Genomic DNA, 17,820 nt, shown 5'->3' with positions numbered 1-17,820 from the left:
ATTCCCTCTTGGCTTTATGAATAAATGATGTTGTTTCAAACTGATAGTTGAAGGGAACGTGATAGCTACAGATTTATAAACATGATTAGCATTAGTTTCACGCCAATTAATGCGAAACATAATGCAAGGCAAGGCAAGCATTACTAAAGTAAACCCCTAAATCTGTTTAGCTACACAGCATCTACAAACCTTTTAAAATGTAGTACATCTTGTACAATAGATATTTTGATCAGACCAATTTAAACTCCGAGTGAACGGATCTGTTTGTTATGTTATAAAACTAGTCACGACCAAAAGGGTTAGTCCTTAAATGGATAAAAAAAAATCTTGATTTGCGTTGGATTAATGCTTAAAACATAAAGGGAAGCAGAAACAAGCTAGTCGCTAAACATCTGTTTGCTGCAGTGCGGATGGAAGGATGGATGGATGGACGGACAGATAGATAGATAGATAGATAGATAGATAGATAGATAGATAGATAGATAGATAGATAGATAGATAGATAGATAGATAGATAGATAGATAGATAGATAGATAGATAGATAGATAGATAGATAGATAGATAGATAGATAGATAGATAGATAGATAGATGGATGGATAGATAGATAGATATATTGATTGATTGATAGATGATAACAGCTTAAAATATTTTAAATAATGTAACGTTATCATCTTCAACTGCTTATCCGGATTTGGGGCGCGGGGCAGCAGTTAGAGCAGGGGATCCCACACACTTCTCTTAACTTATCTTTTTATAGTTAAACTATCATCAAATCCATCGATTAATTTTCTACATCACTTGCAGCACTCGGTGCCTTATGGGACCTGTTTCCCATCCCATCATGCACTGTGTGAGAAGTCCATCAAAGTGTTAATAGACATACCAACACATTCACACCTACTCTAGACTAGAGTCTCAACCTTATCTAACTTGCATGTGTGTGGACTGTGGATGGAAACTGGAACTCATGAAAGTATAAGTATATACTTAACTATGAGTGCCTAGTGTTCACATGTTCTCCGCAGAAGGCTAGAAGGAGAATGCACAGAGCCATCTGCTTGTATAACTCATTATAACATTATATTTTCCTGTATTTGTAGATGCACATTTGTGGATTTTTATCACAACTCCGTGCAATTGGAAGTTATGCACACTGAGTACATAGCACATTGTCTCCCTTTCTCTGTCTAGCTCGGCTCCACTGTACCTTGATCCTACAGCAGTTTTCACTCTCTTTCCTAGAAGCACCTCTCTCTCCCCTCTCTCCCTCGAGATCCGCTTTACTTCCCCCTCTATCCTGGAGACTTTCTCGATCTCCGTCTTATTCTCCACTCTCTCTCTCATCACTAAATAATTCCTTACAGAGGAAAATCTCATCAAATCTCAGTAAGAGTGAGAAAAAAAGAAGAGGAGAGGTGGGAAGAAATGATGTGTGTGTGAATCAGACTTGGAGGGGAGGGAGGGAGGGGGGGTCTATAAAAAGACAGAATCAGAACACAGCATTGGCGGGTGTGTGTGTGTGTGTGGCGGTTCTGGAGTAAAAGAACGGCAAGTGCATTAGCAGTCAGAGCACTTACTGTGAGGAATCCATTCATTACTCATTAGCTAATTCACCATGTATAGTAATTAAAATCAGGGCCCGCTCCAAAGTGGAAAGAGCTATGATAGACTGGTGTTCATATGCACAATATTTAAGAGGGCAGTTTTTTGGTACTCACCCTTCAGGGCTTTATAAATAATGTATAGGTGTTATAGTGTGCAACTGAATGTCAGGACATTTCCTAGTGAAAGGAAGTCCAAAGGGTAAGTTCCTTTTGACATGAGAACCAATCCAAAATGGATTGGATAAAAACATATATGTAAATCTGCAACATGACCTACAAATAACAAACACATTATTCATGAATAAAGAATATTTTCAGAAAAATTCTAACTGAAAAGTCAAACCACCATTTTCAATGATAAGATACACATTTAATTATCAAAGCACATGTAACTCAAACTCCAAACTTCAACTGTTGAATATGCATGTGCACACAAATGTTACGATGAACAAATATTAGTCTTTCTCCATCAAACAAGCAAACACAGACATGTTTATTTGAACCCGAAAAACACTACAAGCCCAAAATAATTTCATGTCATTAGCGGTGCACTATAAATAGGGCGTGCTGATTATCCCCATTTTCAGTCCGTGGGGGGAAGAAAAAGAAATGCTTGTTTGAGCTATATTTGAACAACAAAGTCACTTGCTTTGCTCTTGTTCTGACAGCGGTGGCAAAGGTTGAATACAAAATGATCCTGCAGTATGTTTGTGTCTTAGTAGCCTAATTGTCTCTGCGGCAGGTGGCTCAAAATCAATGGCTATAACCCCAGGCTTCTCTTTTTAATTATTATCTGTTGACTACAGTTAAACGTCTTCCCCTGGGTAAGAGTGTGTGTGTGTGTGTGCGTGTTTGTTTCTTGTATTACTTAAGAATTGAGGACAAAAATCTGTTAACACAGTCACACGTAGGAACACAAATCATTACATTTTAGGGTGGAGACTTGGTTTAAGGTTATATGGTATACCCTATAGAGATTAGTTTACGTTAATTGTTATGGAGGTATGTCTGTGTGTGCGTGTGTGTGTGTGTGTGTGTGTGTGTGTGTGTGTGTGTGGCAGATATTATTTATTCTTCAAGCTCCTCATTTATGAAACAAGACTGATCATGTATGAAAATCAATCCCAAATCCTACAAGAATACAGATGTTTAACAAGACCCACATGGATACCAAAAACCATTTGAACAGTCTGCAAGTATGTATTTTCATCTACTGTATAACCTGATCACCATTTTGCACACAACCTGTAAAGTCAAGAAGAGTCTTTGATTACAACTGAATACTAAGCAGTGTTAATTGTTCTCTATAGAGTAGTGATTGAAGAATTATCAAGGTTATAAAAAACTTTAACATTTGCTGTTCTAAGCACCAAGTGGCTGGTAGGGTCTGGTAGGAACAATAACTCACTGAAAAATGATGCTTCTGCCTTTCTTGAAAAAGCAACCGCAGCTTGGTTTAGAATACACAGAGAAAGACCTGAGCAGTGACAACCATGTGACGGAAAGGGGGAAAAAAAGGAGGCCACAAAAAGTGTAAAGAAAATCTACAAGAATTGGAACACGGAAATAACTGTCTGCAAGCCAAAAGCAGAGTGAAGATTGGTTCTGCCTTCCAAAAGATGAAAAGCACTTAAAGGATGAACGGGGACAATGAGGAGGAAAACAGACCGGACCCTTTCTTTTTTTGGGGACAAAGTAATGATCATCTATCACCGATGCTGCCGCCAAAATAAAATGAAGACGAAAAAAAAAAAAAATAATAATCTCATCACATTTACAAAGTGTCTCTTCAACAGCAGTAAAATAAATGCTGTGTCAACACCATCAAATGCTCAGCATCTTTTGCCCATTTAGCAACAACAGACATACTGCACAAACAATTCCTTTAAATTGAATTGAGTAACAGCAGTATGTGCACGGCAGCATCCTATATATACAGTATATACATAATTGCATTTACCAGTAGAATGGTGTCACATCGTTCACATCATTTGAATAATTTCAAACCTTCACTCTACTGCTATTAATAACTTTGCCACAATCACTCAACCTGGAGAGCAGCACTTAATCAGCCAAGTTTTATTTTGCTTGTTCTGAAGGTCTATGTGTGTGTGTGTGTGTGTGTGTGTGTGTGTGTGTGTGTGTAATTCCACTTTTCTAAAAACAGGCAATTATTTTCTTTGCAAAATGCAATACAAAAAACAGACAAGAGGGTAAGATATCTGCTGGCAAGGTGGTACAAACCTAATGATCAGAGAAGTCTGTAGTTTAATAGCCAGCCAAATAGCAAGTACCACTACGCTGCTGACTCGTTTTGAAGCCAACATTTAGGAGCTAATTGTAGTTCTCTTGCCATACAATGGATATACAGTATATAGCTTTTCTTGATCTTACTCTGCAACAGTTTAAGATGTTCAGTTCACAAAGAAAGCAGCAAAATCCTCACATTTGAGTAGCTGGAACTAGGTAATGTGTGTCATTATTCTTAATAAGCCACTATTGGATCTGCAGAAATGGTTATTTTTAATTATCCATATAACAGATCAATTTTCTCTAGATTGGCGTTTGATGTCAGCTCTAGTTTTCATCTTCTACTGGAAACTCTGATACAAGAATTCCAGCTTTTTTAAAATTTGAAAATCAAAGATTTCGTGCACTGGATTACTTGTTGCATTGGACCGTGCTCACTCCATACATGAGGAGGAATATATGGTTTTTCTGAACCAGCCAATCAGTATTCTGTTCTCGTAACACTTGTCACGTCCCATGTTCCCAAGAATTTCATATTCATGTTAAAGAGTCACTTGTTTCTTCAAATAACGTGTCCGATCTGGTGTCACGATTCTTTAAGTGGATGAAAGCGACAAGGGTGTGACTGAGCGGAAGACAGAGGGAAAGCGACAGATGTTGGCTCAAGTCACTTTTGGTCTCTCTCCTTTTTCCTCTCTCTCTCTCTCTCTCTCTCTCTCTCTCTCTTCTTTACCCTCTCTCTCTCTGCCCTGGTGTAAATATGGCTGTTCATCCCCTGAATTCAGATGGCATTACACAAGCAATCCTCTAAACGGCTGAGACACACCAACATGCTTGTGTCTGCAAAAGGCCTGCATCTATGTCCGGCGCCTTCTGAAATGCCAGGGATCCGGTTCGGTAGACACTTCATATAAGCTTTCAAATTGACATGCTGTTCTCCAGTAAATGTGTTGCATTGGTATTTCATTTTTTTTTAATGTATATATGACGTTAGCGAGAGGAGTGGACAAGAAGCAACTTATGTAGAAATTGAAGCAACTCTTTGATGCTGCCTGACAGTAACCTCCGCTGAAGAATCAATGCCTAATGGAAAATATTGCTTGAATGCACAATCATCTTAATGAAATTGAATTTTCTGCGTGCATGGTGCCTCTCCTCCAGTCCCCTCCCTTCTGTGCCTTGGTAGAAGATTGGCCTGAACTTATGACAATTAACCTTGAACACGGCAGGGGAGAGAGGAGGAAGGAGCGCACAGGATTCTCAATAATTAAATTATCCCTCCTGTTGCACATCTTAAAGTCCACCACCACATTCTCTCTTTCCTCCCCAGACACTGATAGATCAGGGATTTTTTTTGTTGTTGTGCAAATTCCCTTTCATCTCATCTCTTATTACGATCCAGACAGTGTAACTGTATAGAGAGCTGCGCATGAATATGCAACTACATGATAATTTGATACATTTTACATTTGAACATGCTATGTGGTGTTGTACTCCATTGTTCCACCACATACATTTCAGTAAAGGCAACTGCTGCAAATGCAACATATGTGTTTGCATGATACATGTAAAATCTCAATAGATGTTGTTGCAAAGAGGGATTACACCTATGCAGTGCTGAATAGTCTCATAGAAGAAAACCAGTTCCAGTCGAGAGTCTTTGGTCCATCATATAAATATGGTTTGCCAGTGAAATAACAAAAGCGGACCACTTAAGCACCGATGCCGAGGCAGTATGAATAGTGCAGTAGGTGTATGGAAGAAACACCATTGTGCTTCAATTGCATTCACAACAGATACATATATGTTGGACACTGTATATCATGGAGCCTTGAGGTTCATTACAAACAGCAGAGCCTTAACCCATCACTGTACTCAAGAGTAAACTGGCCTTCTCTTTTTATGAGACAAAATAGTCACTTGTATGTTTTTATTTACAAGGCGATCTTAGGTAAACTCCCATGTTATTTGTCATCGTATATGTCCAGAAAATGTGTCCCCCATGCGTTAAGGTCTCAGGACATGGTGCTCATGACTGTTCCTCAAGCTCGTACAGAGCTGGGTAAAACAGCTTTTAAGTTTTTTGCGCCGTCGTCATGGAATAACCTGCAAAAGCAGCTTAAGCTTCAGGACCTAGTAACTCTAAACGAATTTAAGGCTGTTGTTAAGAGTTTGAAGTTAGACTCCATCGGAAATTGTGAATGTTTTTAGTTAAGAATCTTATTTTTATGTTTTACAACTGTACTTAATATCGAACTTGTATTTTGTATTGTGTTTTATGTGTAACTGTGTTCTGCTGTCCATCTTGGCCAGGTCTCTCTTGTAAAAGAGATTTTAATCTCAATGAGACTAACCTGGTTAAATAAAGGATAAATAATTTAAAAAAAAATGAATTGGAATGAAACAAACCAACACTGTTGTTATTGAGAGCCAGTGTTTGCATCTCTACAAAGACAGATTACGTAGCACTATTGTGTTTTTTCTTCTCCAAGAATTTAGAAAAATACTCCAACAAATACAATATGGTCCTTCAGTGAAGAGAAAATACTGGAGCGCGCTCGGATAGCATAAACAGAACAACATGGATGTCTTTCTAACAAAATGGTTGCAAAAAAAGACAGGTAATGAGCAAATTCAGACCAAGCCCCAACCTCAGCTATTTTTACCAGCATCCAATAAGGAAGTGACCACAACTATAATAACCCGGAAGTGCCACTGGGGGCTGGAAGCAGAATACAGCCATTTCTCATTGACTCCAATGTTAAACATGCCGTTTTCACAGTATTATTAAACCTATTTCAGGCCTGGATTAAAAAAACATTCTAGTCTGTATTTTTAGGTCATATCTCCATGACAACACTGAGGGGGGTGAATTTTTTTGGGCCACGCTAGTTTTTATTCTTTTGGAAGTTAAAATGTATTGGCGCGATCTCTTGAGTGACAGCTCTCCGCCCGTTGTCCCTCACTTTGTCTCGGAGGTATACGTCAGCTATCTCCCTCCCCCCGACGTGAGGCGGAGTAAAAATCACACAAAATGGCGACGCGCACAAACCAGGATTATTGAATGCCGTGTGAATAACTGAGGTCAGCCCGGATGCTACATCCATATTATTTACTATCTATGATTCAGACGCAGTCAACCCAGATCAGATGTGTGATTGTGGTTGAATAAATAGATTGATTGACATTCAGGTAGTGACTTCTCGATTTTTTGTCTACCCTGTTTGCCGCTTTCCCTTGTTAAATTGACATAAATCCAATACAGCAGATTATATTACCAATGACTAATTAACGTTAACACAGAGTACACTTTTGTCTGTTGCCTGGTCAATGTGCTTCAGGAAGATGCTGGTACTGTTGCTATGAGGCGAGAGTGGCGACTTTAGACTGATCCAGAAACAGATGTTGATGGATAATTTCAGAGCTCGGGAACAGCTGCAGTGATTTTTTATTTTTATTTTTATCATAAGTGCATAGCGATAACAGCCCAGTGGTGTAGTGGCATGTTTATTCATTCGGGTTGAGAAGTGTGTACGCTAAGCCAGGTGTAAATGAGGTTCATGTTGATGTCTGATTGAAGCAGAGAGCTAGCTGCCAATCACTCACTGAAACACCTACTTGACAAAACACTTGTCTCAAGCTAATGCCTATTGATCACCAGGGGCCAGGCAAAAAAAAATGGTGGACCATGCTGGTACGGATCTGCTCAGAGCAAAACAAACCATTACACTATAACATTACAGAAAATTGCTTTTATCTTTTGTGCACTTTTGGCTTCCTGTACGGATAAGGATAATCTTGAAAAATGTAAAAGGATGATGCATTTTACAAGGTCGAAGCAGATGTTTAATACTACTTTAGTTCTACAATTATTTAGCAATTATATTGCATCATAGTCCATATTTTCTGCTGGCTATTTACAAATACACAGTACATGCTAGTGCATATACTTACAAGAAATTAAAAATGTTGATCAGGAATCACTTCTTAAAGGTGCAGTATGTAATAAATGTGCAATTTCGGCTACATCTAGTGGGCAAAGTTCTAGATTGCAACGCTCCATCTCTACCCCCCTGTTCTGAAATTTACTGTATCTACGGTAGCCTTCAAGGACAAGAAGCTATACTAAAGATGGCTTCATCCACAAGTGCCTCAAGTCTTTCCAAAATTTCAATGATGAAGTGAAGATGTATTAAGTTATTAGTTCTATAGTACTTCTTATTGGTCTTCCAACAGGTGAATTCTGACAGACACCCACTATACCTATAGAAAAGCGTAAGGCCGTTTGGTTTGTCCATTCTGTGCTACTGTAGAAACACAGCGGTGCAACATGGTGGATTCCTATATCGATATAAAAGGCTAATACAAAGGAGATAAAAGCGATTATACACTAATTGAAACATACTTATTCATATTATATTCCATTTCTACCAAGTTTTTTTCTAAATCCATTTACACACTGCACCTTTAATTTGCAGTATATTTTCATGAAATTCTCTGTTCAAATAGATTCCAGGCGCACAAAGTCATTGAATTGGGATTGTGACCTTCAGTTCAGGGATCAACTCTGGAATAGATAAAACCCGCTGCGGTATAAAACACTCTGATCACCTAATGGGCAAACAGGCGCAATAAATTCACACCATTACAATTATTGACCAACCACATTGTAGTCACAATAAATACTGCAGATTGCAATTTGGCTAATGTGAATGAGGGGCTCTTTATTTTTTAAACGTTAACTGAAGTCAAAGGTACTTTCCAGCAACACCGGGCAGATTAGATTTATTACGACAGTTAGTTTGCCTATTCTCTTGCTCTATATAGGGGTGGGTATATGGGGGGTACAACCTTGTTCTTCTTTCTATTGATCTACTTCACAGTATGCATATATAAATCCACACTACCCACTTGCTCATTAGAACCTCTTATATGGCTTTCTTTTGATTGATATGTCTCTAAGCATATCTCCACTTAAAAAACAATCATAGTAGATTTGAAGGATAACACAGTTTTCTTTTATCCTACACACTGTTCATACAACCACACACAAACACACACACATGCACACGCACACACACACACACATACATACACACACACACACACACACACACACACACACACACACACTTACACACAAACAAACCACACACACAGTTGGCTACACATGTACAGGTGTCTCCCGGGGGCTCCTTGTATTGCTGCACTTTCCTCTGGATATGCTCAAAGAGAATACGTGAGCTGGATTCTTGGAAGCGGGCCAGGCTCATCCTCTCCATTTTTAGGTCATAAACGCGGCCTCCTCCCAAGGACTGCAGGGACTTTTAGTACAGGGCTCGGCTTGATTGGACACACTTCTGTTGCTCTGTCCCTACTGCTAGCAAACCATCTGATCAGAGAGGCAGAAGAAAGCCACTCTCTACATGCTCTCAACCTCTTGTACAGTAAACAGGATATATTGAAGAAAGAAAAAAAAAGGTAGGACTGTCTTCGCTTCCCCAGTGCTTGTTGATGGTGGAAAATACTGTCAGGACAGCAGCCCAGAATTATGCACTCCCTAAAGAACCCGTGGGATATATTAAGCTTCAGCAGCTCATTTGAACTGGGAACACAGCACCGGGATCAGTGATGAAGAGAAACCAAATTTTTTTTTAAATTGGTGCATTGGGGACACTAAAAAGGTGGAAGGGTTTCAAGTGAAAGTTGGGTCTACGGCCCGGGTGAGTCCCTAAGCATTCTGCATACGTCCTCGCTCACACTGGTGTTTTTGACGTGTAATTTCTACATGAATAATACAGCGTGAACCATTTGGCTCATGAATATGAACTCGATGGAACCACAGGCTCTTCCCCATAATCAACAGTGGACACACACACAGTTTGTCGTCTTCTCTGTCGCTCTGCAGCAGCGTCTCCTCTCGTGCGTTAAGCCAATCACACGGGCCGATCGTAGCCTTAGCAAAACGTTAGTGTTGGTACAAACTGTCTGTGAATAATGTGTGAACGCAGCGTCTTTTAATCGGCGAGGATATTATAGTGGATCACACAAGAGCTCTCCCGCTCCTTCTGTCTCTCTTGTCCTCATGCATAGACAAACAATGTTTACAGTCCAAATTCCCTACAACTCTACGACTTCCCCCTGACATGGAGAGGGGGGGAAAATACGATTGCAATGTTTTATTTACGACTGTTGGACAAACAGTGTGCTCACTGTAGCAACAACAGTGAAACATGATGCAGAGCCGGAACAGCGACTGCACCAACAATCCCTGCCCATCCGTTTACCCCGCCTTCAGCCGCCTGGCTCTGTTCCAACATGGCCATATGCCCCTTGGCCTAGCTGCTCTACGCCATATTAAATGACTCAGGATACATAGTCTACATATCATAACTATTCAGCAATGAGAAAGCACAACAGGGGGTTATCTGTGGACAATGTAGTGAATAGAGATGTTAATGCTTCTCTAGCCAAAGTCGTAGTTTAAACCAAAGTAGATATCAATTACACAACAGTCATTGTTAGGGCTGCATCCCTTTAATCTGTTGACAATATTTGTGATATTTTTATTTTTTTTAATTAATGAACATCGGAGAACTGTAAAGTACTACACATCGAAATGTCCAATGCCTTAAAAGGAAAGTCTTTACATTGCTTATTTTTTTGGGCCATTTTAAAACTGAAAGAGTCATTCTACAATCATATGACAAATGTAATCGTAAAATAATTTAAATCAATTCAAAAGTTGTGACCAGAGAACGTATTGCATTTATGTTTGAAACATGACGTTCTACAGATAGTTTTTAATATGTTTTAATTGGTCTTTTTTTACAATAACAATTTGATTAGTTTTAACCCTAGAGCTAAAACAATTAGTTACTTGACAAATAATTAATCAACAACCTGATTGAATGACCAAGCTTATTCTTTGAGAAAAAACACTCCAAAAACTATGGTTTCAGCTTCTTAAAGGTTTGGATCGTAAAATTTGATATTAAACTGAAAATCAATGGGTTTCAGGCTTTTGGAAGAAACAAGCGATATGAAGACATCTCCTCTTAGGTGTTAGAAAATTGGACATCAAGAACATATTTTCAAATGAATTGATAATGAAAATAAGTGTTGCAGCCTTGGTTGCGATAAGAGGCATTTAGAATCATGTTCATTTCCAGGATGTTGTTCATTAAAGGCCTACTTCACCGGTTGGAATATGAAGGTGTATTGAACTCGGAGATCCTATGAAGTATAAATGTGCAAAAATGAAATCGGATCATCCTATTCTGAGAAAAGGCAGAAAGAGTGTTTTATGGTCTCACTGTCTAACCCTACATTTCTGTTTCTGCCTTTTCTCAGGCTAGGATGATCCGATTTCAATTTTTTTTGCACATTTATACTTCATAGGATCTCCGAGTTCAATACACCTTCATATTCCAACCGGTGAAGTAGGCCTTTAAATAAGGTACATGTCCTTCTTTTAGCTCGGATGAACTGCTTTTCCTTTCAAAAGCATTTTTAAACCCCATTATATGACACAACGATACGAGCTTGCCTTGCCATAAAGAAACAAGGCTCTTCTCTTTTTTCGGCGCCTGAAAAGTTGACATTTACTTGACACAATGTCTTCACCTGAAAACCACAGCCATGTTTTATTCTTAGCATCTGGTATAATGACACTCTACTCTGTCTGACCTGCCGTGGCATACGCAGTCAGCGAAGGAGAGAAAAGTGACTGAAAGACTGATTCTGTCGCCCAATTGGTCACAGAAACACTGTGTGTGTCTATTCTTGTATCCGTGACAAAGACGGATCCTTATCCAATCAGACCAGAGGATATGCTAATGAAAAGCAGCGCACCACAGGGGGTAGGTAGGTTAGCAAAGCACTGCTACTGTCTCCAACATTATTAACTGGCACCTTATTGTGTTAGTCATTTTCATTACCAAGGCGTGAACGAGATAAAGGCTTGAGACTCCCCCCTCAGCTCCTGCCCATATTCCCTGCCTGGATAATTAAAGTCCGAACAGCAGGTGCTAGTTAAGATGAACTCACAAAATGTAGCTTCAGCGGTGTATTCTCAAAGACATTAGGAGGAAATGCTTACTGAGCTAGTGTAACATATAATTAAGTGAGCAGCTTTTGCCACCTTTGGCGATTGAAGGGCTTAAAAACTACAGCTGCGAGATGATGATTGTTTATTCATTAAACTGCTAAATTACCGTCTTAGTTGATATATTAATTGGTATGTTTCACCACAGTAGCAGTAGCGGAAAAATGTAAAGTCTTCAAAACCCAAACTTACAAAGATATTAACACAAAATCTAATTTAGTTTTTATCTAAAAAAAAATTAAGAAAACGATAGATTTATTATCAAAATTATTGTATCATTGATTCAACACTCAACTTATGTAACACATATTGTTATTGAAAGTGTTATAGAGACGTGCACGTGATTTAGCTAATTAAAGATGTGCTAATGTTTGTTGATGATGCCTCGTGTGAATGTCGATAGTTAGCCTGCTATCGGTGTATGAATGTGTGTGTGAATGGTAACGTGTAAATGGGAACAGGTCTCCCTTGCAAATGAGTCTTCGGACTCAATGGGATTTACCTGTATAAATAAAGGTTAAAAAAAAAAAAAAAAAAAAAATGTCTGCCTCCCCACAATAATATGGTGTTGAATGTTTTGAAAGCTTAGTAAAAAAGAAAAACACACAAACCAACAAAGTCCTTAGCTGTGTGTCTTTCCAGGAATAAGATTTTCACTCAATGTAATTAACCTACAGATGAACCATATTTCAATCTTTATAATAATAATATCTGTAAAGATTGGGCTACTTATTATCTGATTGTCCTATGTGTGGCATCTCTACAGTCTGTAGTTTGATTTTGATACGTTAAAAGAGCATTGGTTTTATGTTTAAACTGTTTTAACGTAAGATATATCACATCACGATATTGGGTCTTGCAAAGTATTTTAAAAAGGTTCTATCAACAGGGACTGATAGGAATTAGCTGTTCCAAACAACATGATTGGGACGTTTTTATCTACAGAGATGTTAAATAGTTGCGAGATGCAGGAAACAAGTAAAATATCTAATTGTTTTGCAACTTTTCTTTAACTCCAGCTGCATTGGATTCATTGCCTATATTTCTTACTTTTAAAAATATTTCTTTGGTGTTCTCACATGTATTTGATAGACAAGTACAGAGTGGAGATGGGAGAGAGAGAGGGGGGGGGGACATGCAGTCAAAAGCCCAGGCCAGATTCAAAGCCTGGTCTTAATGATACTCATTCTTGGACAACGGGGCGCCACAGACTTAGGCGATTCTTAATACATTCACAATACATGAAAGGGATTGTGTGTTATTACCGAGGATACGAGACACAAAGAATGTCATCAAAGGAGATTTTTTCATTATTTTCTTTTGAATTTGAAGGACATCATTCTCTCATGGCAAACAGTGTCGCCACCAATAATGTATCGGTGCATAGCAACAAGGGAGCAAAATGTTTTTTTCGAAACTGTTTTGTCGAAGGCCAGAAAACACTGTGGTTGAACAAAGTGCTGTATGAAGAACATTGGTTGGGGTGTAGCAGAGGCAACTCTGAGCCACACACTAAGGAGGCAATTTTGTCAGCCTTACAAGATCCTGTTTTTGGTTTAGTAGTGTTTGACTTGGCGCCAATTACTAGGGGTTTCATCTTTGCCAATTAAGCCAATATTGCACATTCCAGCAACTAGCATCTGCACTGTTTGCCAAAGCATTAATGAGCAAGATATTAATTCCCTTCGTTCACTGATTTGGTAACTTCCCTGTATCACAAATAACTGTTCCTAGTGAGTTGCAGCATGAAAGTCCATGCATCCATGGCTCTTAGCAATGTTAAGATAGCCTCATCAAAGACATCTGAGCTAAATGAACTGGCAGCAGATAATATGTATATTCAAATGTGGGGAATTAGATAAATAGGGTGAAAGTTAAAGGGAGAGAGAGAGAGAGGAAGAGAGGAAGAGAGGAGGAGGGATCTCAACATGAGAGAGATAGAGATAGAGACTCATCATGACAGTCATCACTTCAGCTATTATCCCTAATTCTCTAAGGGAATATCTCAGTAAGGCGGAGTAAATTTGAGTGTGATAAGCAGACAATGAGATTTGCCCGAGCTTTGAGGCAAAGCCTTTCCAAGGGCTTGCTTTCACCTACACTGGGTTTGAACTTGACGCATCAAATGGAAGAATACTCAACATGGCTCTTTGGTTGTGCAGGTTTGCGTTCTGATGTGCAGTTGTGTCTTTGCAGGTGCTGCAAACGTGTCGGTGGGTGGATTACAATATAGATTTGTTGTGTTGCTTATATAAGCCGCTTGTGGCCTTTGAAAGGTAACGATTTGATTCTCTTTGCAGTCTGTGAGTCACTAATTGGCACTGCGAGTCACACCACAAAAAAAAGTTGCAAGGAGAGTCATGACTTCTCACATCGGGACGTCCTCAAGGCAAATTCCTTATTGTGTTAGGATTGCAGATTGTGACTGCAGGCAGAGCAGTGACAAGTTGTTTCACAGTGAAAGAAGTGTATTGATGAAATGCAGCAAAAGGTTTTTACAATGGTGCTAATGTCTGCAGGACATTTGTTCCTCTTTTGCTTAGACTGAATTAGCTCAACTCGTGGCTGGAATAGAGTTGCATTCGTTAAGATAATAATTTTTCCCAGAGGAGGAATCTTTGATTTTGGTAACCCTCTGATTTGAAATGTGTTGTCTTTTTAGTGAAATGTCTCGACAACCACTAAATTGCTAGATTGACCTTTGGTTCAGATATCACTTGTGCCATGAGGAGGAATCCTAACATCTCTTACTATTTCTGGTCATGGTTCCTGGTATTCCTGGACAACATGTTTGCTTAGCCAGTGAAAATATAAACACATCTGAAGGGTTAAAAAGTGAGCTATTTTAAGGTTTGTAGCTTGCTACTTTGCCTGGGAAAATAGCTTTGACTTGGCATGCGGTAACAACATGGATCCAAACAGCTAGCCGATTTGATAGTGAAAACAAAGTAGGGGAGAACGGGGGGAAAAAAAAGGCATCGGGTAATGTGAGCCACCCCCTGTATCTAGGCAACGGAAAACATTTGTGGTCATGTGAGATATATGTTTTCAAGCCCCTCTCATTTTCCCATGGCCCTGAAAGAGAGGACCTCATGTTGCTGTGGTAAGCATGTTTTTTTTCACCAAAATAGGTATTTTGCATGTAAAAGTAAATGTTCTTGCTGTCAACTTAATCAACTGTTGTGCCAAAGCAAATGTATTCATGTAGAAAAACTTCTATCATACGTGTTGATGAACTACCAACATATGAAACCATGTGATGTTGATAACTGAGAGAGTTAGTTTTTTCTCAAATTGTGGTGGTGGGGGAAAGTGAGCCAAATGCTGTGGGGGAAAGTGAGCCACTGTCTCACTTTCCCCCACCATGAGGCACAAGTTAAGTTTAGTCTTAAACATATTTTAATGTAATATTACATGACATACGTTTTATTTTAATGTCATACACATTGTAGAAAAGCCATCATGCCAAGGAAATACACCAGGAAGACGACCTGGGGCAACCACACGGAAAGAGCACCTTCTCATCTTTCCCTGTGACCTTCAAGGCTGGAATGTAGAGTAGGCCTAGTTGTTGAGTATGACAGGCTGATGTTATAATCCAGTTGGGTCTTCTCCTGTCTTCTGAGTCCCAGGCTGTTCTCGCTGGTTCTGATTTTCCTATGATTTGACCCCCAGACACTAGCTGGCTCTAAGGGTCCTGTGTTCTGACCCCCAGACTGTGTTCTAATCTAACTGGTTCTATCTTTCATTTGAATCTTATTAAAACCTTTTGAATTATAATATGTTGTATTTGATTTTGTTCAGAGTTACTTTCAAGTGTTTAGAAAATTTGCTTTGCTTAATTGACCAAACCCCATCATTCTTTTACTAGTCCGACATCAGTTCTGGAATGTGTGGCTAGCTTTCAGGATTCTCACTGTTACAATATGTGTTGTTATGGTAGTTTCAGAGTGGAACAAGTAAGTGGATCAGATTACCCCACAGTAAAGTGAGCCACATGACAACTTTTTTTTAAACAATCATATTTTCACTGCCATTTGTCTTGAAAAAATTCTGCTAATGCCCATTTCTAGGAAACATCCTGAATGAATGGGAAATGTGTAAATTTGAGTGATAAATCATGTTAGCTCGCTTAGAGGGGAGCAAATGTAAAAAGTGGCTCAGATTACCCCGTTCTCCCCTATAACATTTCCACACAAAACTTTCAAAGTCACTTCTGCGAAGTAACAGCTCCAATCTCCATCCACATTTCAGTATATTTCAAACTCTCGCTTTGTTTTTCTTGGCAAACATTTGACTGTTTGGAACACACTGATCATACAGATGGACGGAGGAGAAACAGATTATGCTGCAGGAGTTTTTATGGACATTTGATACTTTTTTCCCCTCCGACTTTGCTTTTTCAAATTCATTGTAACAGCTGTGAATCCAAGCTGCTGTCCTCCACGAAGGGACAAGACACACGGTTCAGGCCTACGCTTGGAGACGGTTTGATAGTCAGAACATAAAGGTTTTTATTATGCTATACATTACTTAATACACAATAAGTAGCCTAGTCCTGCATGGTGATGAAATACATTACAATATGTAATCACTTTTAGTGGTCCCAAATCACATAAACGAACAACTCGCATGTTGTGTGATGTATTTTTGACTCTCACATTTACATTTTTCTTGTTTCTGTCAGCTAATGACTCAGAAGAATAGCTATTTTTAGTCGTTTAGACTAATTAACACTGTATGTGACCATTGGGCGTCATGCAGTTGGTAGCAACAGGCTACTCATGATTACCTTTCTTATTCTCACTGTTCTTGATAATCACACAAAAAGAATATGAATGATTAATTAAAAGCTTAATGAATAATCTTATTGTAGAAACTTTGAATCCAATCCATGCTAAACCAGTTATCAAAACATAGCCCTATACACCTTCCCAGAAACAATTCATTTCTGTGCTTTTCCATGTAAGCGGTATCACTCTAAAGAAAACTTTACGAAATCCATAATTGCCTTTGGGGCATTGTTTACTGTGATTATGCATTCTGCTGAGCAGGGGGCGGTACTCTGCTGTGCCTCACATCACAGCACCACTGTATCTATAATCATAGAAAATACTGTTGACTCCAGCATTATTGCTGAACTGTATATGTGTAGGTTTGTCAGTGATCTGTTGAGGAATCTATAAATGGCTTTATGACATTTGCAGAAAGTGGCTGGATGCTGAACAGGCAGAAACGTGGTACTACCACTAGCCTGAACACACACATACTCTTTCTATCAGAGGCTCTCGCTGGAGTTGATGGCTGGTTCTTGCTGCAGGCCGATACAGATACATATTACACAACACAGATGGTGAAATAAGGCACCAACGGCTGCAGTCAAAACACAGGATGTGTCATCATGACATGTGTGCCATAAGTTAGACATTTGTCACTTTACAGGACACACTCAGTGGTAATGAACAGAAGCGGGTTAATCACTACAGACGGATACATCCTCTTCATACATCAACACATTAATAGTTGATATAGAAATACAGACTTGTGAATGACACAGAGCAGGATTCCCTGAATAATCCTCTTTCTGGTGCACAAAGGCAAAACTTAAGCTGCTACAGTGAATACTAAGTCCCTCTCCAGCCTGGCGTGCATTGGACTCTTTCACACTTGGGCGGTTCAACTCGTTCAGATTGGCTTGTCTCTCCACTCGACACAAACACATGTTTTGTGGAGGTACTACTGGGAAGATACAGAGCACCATCTATCAAAATGGAGCCGGCTCCAAGTCACTCGTCTAATCTCAAACTGCATCCCACTTGCTTATTTATGTAACACGGACACATGCTGTGTTAATGCA

The sequence above is a fragment of the Ammodytes marinus genome (genome assembly GCF_949987685.1).
Source record: "Ammodytes marinus genome assembly, chromosome: 1".
Classification (NCBI taxonomy): domain Eukaryota; kingdom Metazoa; phylum Chordata; class Actinopteri; order Uranoscopiformes; family Ammodytidae; genus Ammodytes; species Ammodytes marinus.
Note: the sequence above shows the minus strand (reverse complement) of the source record.